Raw genomic sequence first — 7,563 nt, 5'->3', positions numbered from 1 at the left:
AGGCACTAGGGGTCTATTTATAGGCCCTGGTGTCTCGGCCAGGCCGAGACACCCTTGGGGTGTCTCAGCCAGGCCGAGACGCCCCTGGGGTGTCTAGGCTTTTCCTAGACACCCCCGGGGTATTTCGACATGCCGGGACTCCGTTTAGGTGTATTTCGTTGGTTTCCCTGTAGATTCTTCGTCCGAACTCGGATTTGAGTGATTCTGGGTGCGCTGGATGCTTGACGAAGAGTTCGATCCGCTCTGGTGATTGGATTATTTGTAGAGTGGTCGAGGCACGAGGGGCGTTGTCCTTTTTGTGAACAGTGCCGGGTTCCCGATCGGTCCGGGTCTTTGTTGTTCCGAAATCCTATCCGCTCATGTAGCTCGTCGATTCACTTCAGTCGTTCGTCGACGTCAATTGAACTCCTGTGGATCGGATGGTGACGTTCATCATCGCTTTCTAACACTGAACCATTCGTGGAGACCTATAGGCAATTTTCGATGCCTACAGGAGCAACTATGGGAATTATCGGCGATTTAGGTTGGTTCGCCGGAGGTTGAACTTTTGCTGAAGGCTGTAATGGTTGCTCTTTAGCCTGGATCGCCGCTTCAGACTTCAGCCTCCATATTTGGAGGGTTGGTGGCGGCTTTTTGGCCACTTCCTTCTGCAGTCTTCTACGGGCTTCTTGGACTTGAGCCCGTGTTTGCGCTGACAGTGCGCGGCACATGCGAATGCGCTCCTTAAGTGTAGAACGATTTTGTTTGATACGGATCCATTCATTCGTTGGCGGCTTGGAGGAGCTGTCATTCATTGGTTGTTGAGGCTGTTTGCCTCTCCTGTTCTTCAGATCCGCATTATAACGGATTCCGTCAGTGGACTCCATTGCTTTTGCGAATTGCCGCACCAGGTGTTGACGTCGCCTCTGGTGGGCTCTCTTTGAGAGAGTCACTACGCCCTCAGCGGTGGAGGAATTGGCGAGAACAGATTTGACCTGGTTGGAGGTCGGTGGAGCTTCACCCGATACAACTTCGGCATCAATTGGGGTGAGATCTTCGTTGGTATTCTGCACTTCTTCGTACCAACGGACTTTTCTCCTGGAGGATAACTTCTTGGACTTGAGGGGCGAGGTGGATCCTGACGAGGATGACAGATACTCCTTGAAATTTTGTTGGTCGAATTCATACTCGACCTCCTCCTCAACCGGGATCAAGATCCGCGGCTACGACGCAACGATCTCGGCAGCGAGATCGGCGGGGCCCACTGTGGTCGCCAGATTGTTCGGCTTCCACTGTGGTTGCCAGATTGTTCGCGAGGAAAATCGTTTTCATTGAAGTCATTGTTCTCTTCAGCAATAGTTTATCGGTTACAAAAGATCCGGTCTTTTTATAAGATCCGGTTACAACAAAATCAAAGAAAGAAAAAAAATTACAACTTTCCTTTTCTCGAACAAATCACAAGATCCTGTTTTGCGGTCTTTTGCTTGTGTGGGTTCTTTGCCTGCGTCGGGGTTAATCCGTGGACCACCGCGCGATCTTGATCCGGTCGGATCTACACGGTATAGCGGGTGCTATTTCACGAAGGAAATAACAGCCGGGGGTACTATTTCACCAAGGAAATAATAGCCTTCTCGGGATCAAAAACCAAGTTTTGATCCAGAGGATGACCGTGTAGATCTCAGATCTGATCTCTCTCGAACTCCTGCCTTATTTGGCGTGGATGATTGCCAAGAACCAGATCTGAAAAGTCCGAGTCTTCAAAGCTCCAAAGCTCCAACCTTTTTTAGTCTTGAGCCTTTAATCCAGCAGAGTTTCGCCTCAAAAAGTTCAACCCCTCAACAATGAGCCTGCCCCCTCTATTTATAGGCTTTTCAGGTCGGATCTGGGCTCAGATCTGAGCCCAGATCCGTGGCTCGGCTAGGTGGCTCGGCCAGGTGGCTCGGCCAGGTGGCTCGGCCATCGAGCCACCCCCAGATCTGGGCTTGGCCCAGGTGGCTCAGCCACCTAGGTGGCTCGGCCACCGAGCCACCTAGGTGGCTCGGCCACCGAGCCACCTGAGCGGCTTGGTCTTGGCCGAGCTCTTCCCGGGGTGTGCCGTTTCGTCCGTTTCGCGGTTTATCCGAGTTTCGTTGTTGATCCGGTTTGGTAGTCCGGATCCTGATTTGGCAGTAAATCCGCCTTGGAGTTCGAGTCTGTTCCCGATAGTTGTTTGATGCGGTGGACTCTACGGTTGGATGACTCGTTGATTCATCGACCTGTTAGCTTGATTCCGCACGCGAGTGGATGTATTCCGTTGTTTGCGTGCGGTTCGTTAACCTTGTCACCTCGTTAATCCGCTTCGTCGCGTGTCACTTGGCTTCGGTGTTGTAGTCTAACGATCGTGTTTAGATACGTCACCCGATGGTTCGTTGGTTTGTCGAATCACCGTGCCGAGCTATGCTAAGGGACCCATAGGCAGTTTTATACGCCTACAAACACTTAGCTCTTAATTATTCGGAACATATGGTATATATATGGGGGGTTTCTTGTTTGGATTTTTCGCCCGATGTACTAGTTCCGTGTAATTAGGGGTTAAGTAAGGATGCACATATTCTAGATTGGTTAAGTTTAAATGTGGCTTATGATTCATATCTTGGAATTAATGGTACAACATGTGTACGGGAGGGTTTCCTTATCTGGATTATCCCCTCCTAGTGCTTTTCTTATATTATTAATTTCTATGATACGACTGCGGAATTTCAAGGATGAAATTCTTTTAAGGGGGAGTGAATGTAAAACCCCAAAAATTTGTGATATATACATAATTAATATGTGATTAATTATGATATAAGGATTTTTATTTTGATAAATATAGTTAAATGGTATGTAAGTAGTATACCATGTGTTTTGAGCATAAACAAGTTCAGCCCACGGTCGATCGTGCCTTATTGGCGGTCGACCGCGTGTAGGGCAGAGGCCTGGGTAGGCCCCGTAACTCGTCGCGGTCGATCGCCGCATAATTGTGATCGACCGCGAAACTGTATATTGGCATGTGCATGTTTTGTTCGATTGTTTTGGTTTTCGATCAAGCCTCTCGACCTTGTACTGCTATAATACAATATTTATGAGTTGTTTAACACTCGAAATGTTAGTAAACATCAGATATAGACACGTACACTGAGACATGTGCACATATGTTTAAAATATGTTATGTAGACATACCTTTGTCTTAATTTAAGTTAATAAATATGAGGAGTATAGTAATTTCATATTTTTGGAATAGGGAGGTGAAACTTATTTCCGCAGGGCGATTGAGTAAGAATATTATAAAAGTATCGTCATATTATGTATCCGGAATGGGGAAATAAAACTCATTTCCATAGTCCGATTGAGTAAAAACATTACAAAAGTATCATCATTTCATGTATCCGGGATAGGGAGATAAAACCTATTGCCGTAGAGCGATTGAGTAAGAATATTACAAGAGTATCGCTAATGCACATGAGATGCACACTTATAAGTATTATGATTGAGTAAGAATATTACAAGAGTATCGCTAATGCACATGAGATGCACACTTATAAGTATTATAAATTATAGTTTTGCTTCCATTTTGAATACTAATGCACATGAGATGCACACTTATAAGTATTATAAATTATAGTTTTGCTTCCATTTTGAATACCTGTAAGTAGGGTGTTTTCTCTGAGATCGTTTCTTACACGACAGGGCTTGTGGTTAATCTTTGTTTTGGATGAGCTTTTCTTGTGTTAGATCCGTCTAACCGAGTGTAGATCGGGATCAGATATTTGTTCTACAGGTTTGAGGTTTAGAGTGTTACCATTTTGTTTATTGTTCTTCTTCATTCATAGAGTTTGGAATTAGTATTTAGGGAGTTATAATTTGCGACATGGTATATACATGAGGGTTTCCTTGTTTGGATTATTTCGCTCGACGTACTAACTCTCCTGTTGTGGATTCCTAAATACTAATCTCTAGTTAGATTTATATGAATGATTTTATACTTATATACTGTCTGTATTTTGTATATACTCCTACCCCTTCCCCTGAGGAGAGGTGGAGATGATCTCGCTATAGCACTTTGGCGCTCATTATTTTCGCCCCTTTCAGGCAGCGAGTCCGGCACACGAAGAGTCGTAGGTTGATGGGATTTCTTCATAGATTCCATCTAGCTATTTATTATTTTAGTAGTTATTACAGAACTCCACAGTTAGTTATTTATGTTCAGACTCTAGAATTGTATTTCATTTTATAGAGGCTGAGAGCCTTAGTGATACTTTATTTGACTCATTGTATTTGGGGCTTTTTTTCAGACTCAGAGATACTTCTATTCTATTTCAGTCGGGCTCACTGATGATTATTCTTCTATTGCTTTTGTGTACATCTAGTTTGTTCTATCTCTATTATTTGCATGTCTGTACTTTCACCTATTTGTTTTTTCACTAGAGAGATAGTGATTATGATGGTAAAACATATCGTAGCATGGTATTTAATACTTGGCAGGTTTGACATACCGGGTTTCGCCTTGGACCGCAGCCTTGCGTGAAACCTGGGGCATCACACCAAGCTTGATTGATCTTCAATGAGCTTGTCTTAGATGCGAATGAAGCTTGATCTTGTATTTGATTTGGAATTGCATTGGCTTCATACCGATATTTCGCCCATCTCCATTTGATGTGATCGTTTAGGTGCAATCCAACTATCTTCCAACTCATTATTTGCCTAGAATAAATATAAAAATACAAACACTAGATAAACAATATTAGTTGTAAATTGTTTGTTAAAACATCAGCAAAATAAAAAGACCAACATATCCATCTAGGGACACTGAATTGATAATTCACATGATGTCTCAAGAATTTGATCACCTAAGACGTCTTAACTTCTCTGAGCGAAACAACTTTAGCCTATTTAGAGAAGTATTCAGTAATGGCCAGAATGAAGTGATGGCCTTTAGTGGACGATGGACAAATTAGCCCGATGATGTTCATACCCTATGTTTCAAATGGCCATAAGGCAACAGTTGGATGTAATTCTTCTGGAGATTAGTGTAGAAAGTCAGCGTGGATTTGACATATATGACTTCATTTAGCGTATGCTATCGCATCTGCTATCATTATCAACCAATAGTAATCTAGATGACAGAGTCAGTCTTGAAGTTTGGGACCTAGTTGATGAGCTCCACATGTACCGTTATGAGCTTCTTTTAATGGTTTTTTAGCTTCATTTGGTGATACATATCAAAGTAATATGTCGTAGAACGATCGAAGATACAAAGTCTATGTAGCACAGTCATAGAAGAAGCATGAAGCTCTTCTTTGAATAGACATTGCTTACTTCGGATTATCAGGTAATATTCCACGCAAGACATAATCAATGATCGAAAAATGCTAATCATTAATGTTGAAGCGAGTCAGTATGACATGCACTTTGTTAGTTTCCAGAATTTACTTTGAGCAGCATAATTCATGACTAGATACTGTAATATGCCTAATAGACTTAGGAGATAGGGCAAGTGTAGCTACCAGAGACGCTAAAGCGTCTGCCTGAGTGTTTTTGAGGTGAGCTATATGATTGATGTAGAAACCTTTGAATGATTGAATGAGCTTTATTGACACTTCGTAATAGGGTATAAGGTCTTTGTGGCGGACCAAATATTCCCCTTTGATTTGATTGACGATCAATTTATATTCGTCACAAGCTTTAAGGTATTTGACATCTATATCTTGAGCGAGTTGCAAGCCAATCATGAGGCATTATACTTAATCACTTTATTGGAGTATGTCTTGGTCAATGAATCAGTCCAAGAAAGGACATATTCATAGGAATCGATCAGTACTACACCCACTCTTGTGATAATTGCTCCCTTGTGATTGTGTCTTGATGCACAAGTAAAGTTTCCATACCTAGTGGTCTAAGGTAACATTTGACTCGACTAATTCATCCAGAATAACTTCACAGAGTTTAGAAGATTTAGGGATGGGATGATCTACTAAAAAGTCAACTATTACCTAACTTTTAACTGCTTTTTGTTGCATGAATGTCATGTCACATTGTTAAAGCATTTTTGCCCATTTGGCTATTATGGAGTTTAGTGATTGGGGTTTCATCATGAGTATCCATAAAAGATTAACTCTCGAGATGATGTGGATGGACTGACTAGTGAGATAGTGTCGAGAACAATGCTAGACCTTCCTTTTCAATTGGATTGTAGTGATGCTCGACACCAATTATGGTATGACTGAGATAATAAATAGTTTGCTCATGGCCATTGTCATTCTTCTGGGTAAGAAGTGCTTTGAGAGATTGTTCTATTATCCTGACATAGATTAGGAAAGTTTTACCTAAGAATGGTGCAGTTAAAACTGGTGATTTCATGAGATAACCCTTGATGTCATTGAAAGCGTCTTGACAAGTACCATCCCAAATGAACGAAATCCCTTTCTTCATCAGTTTTTGAAATGGTTGACATTTTCTAGATAAATTACTAATGAACCTATGAATATAGGCTAATCACCCTTGTAAACCTCTGACTTCTTTGTGATTTCTTGGAGGTGGTATCTCTTGGATAGCTTATACTTTTTTGGGATTGACATGTATTCCTTTAGTAGTTACAATAAATCCCATGAATTTACATGATGATACCCCTAGAAATGACTTGGTTGGGTTCATCTTGAGTTGATGTTTTCTCATGATTTCGAACATCATTCTCAACTCATTGACATGATCTTGCTTGTTGTAGGTTGTCTAAAAATCACAACAGATAGCTGATCCTCATAAAACACCGATGATGGAAGTTACAATTCAACGGCTTCCAGAAGGCTACAATTTGAAGATTTTCACGTAGATCGATGAAGGTTACAATCTGACAACCTTCACAACAACTGATGAAATCTCTAATCAACATCAGGAGCTATAATCTGACGACTCTTATATTTTTAAGGAGCCAAGACGAAGATTACAAGGTGACAGTCTTTGCAACGCTTTAGCAAAAAAAGACTACAAATTGACAGTCTCTTCAAATCCAAACGCAGAACTCACCTCTGCGTCCCATATTCAAAACGCATCGCTCGTGGTCGCGTTCCAAACTCCCAGAAGTAAAACACAGAGGTCCTCCCTGCATTACCACCTTAAAACATAGAGTTTGTGGACTCAAAATGCAGAGTCCGCATAGAGCCCAACTCTGCATCACAGACTCAAAACGCAGAGTTCATGCAGAGCTCAACTCTGCGTCCCAGACTCAAAACGTAGAGTTCATGCAGAGCTCAACTCTGCGTCATAGAATCAAATCGTAGAGTTCATGCAGAGCTCAACTTTGCGTCCCAGACTCAAAACACAGAGTTCATGCAGAGCTCAACTCTACGTCCCAGGCCCAAAGCGCAGAGTTCATTTTTGCGCAGCGCAACCTGTGCGTTCAGCCACCAAAATAGGTCCAACTCTACGTTTCAAGTCTAAAACGCAGAGTTCGGGCCCTGAACGCTATTTTTCAGCATTTGACTCGTTCAAAATACGAATTGAATGGTTTCAAAACCGTTTTCCCCATGATTTGGGGAGCTATTTAAGGGGGCGGTTACACCCCATTCA

Source organism: Asparagus officinalis, chromosome 6 (genome assembly GCF_001876935.1).
Source record: "Asparagus officinalis chromosome 6, Aspof.V1, whole genome shotgun sequence".
NCBI lineage: Eukaryota > Viridiplantae > Streptophyta > Magnoliopsida > Asparagales > Asparagaceae > Asparagus > Asparagus officinalis.
The sequence above is the reverse complement of the archived record's forward strand: the minus strand, read 5'-3'. Positions refer to the sequence as shown.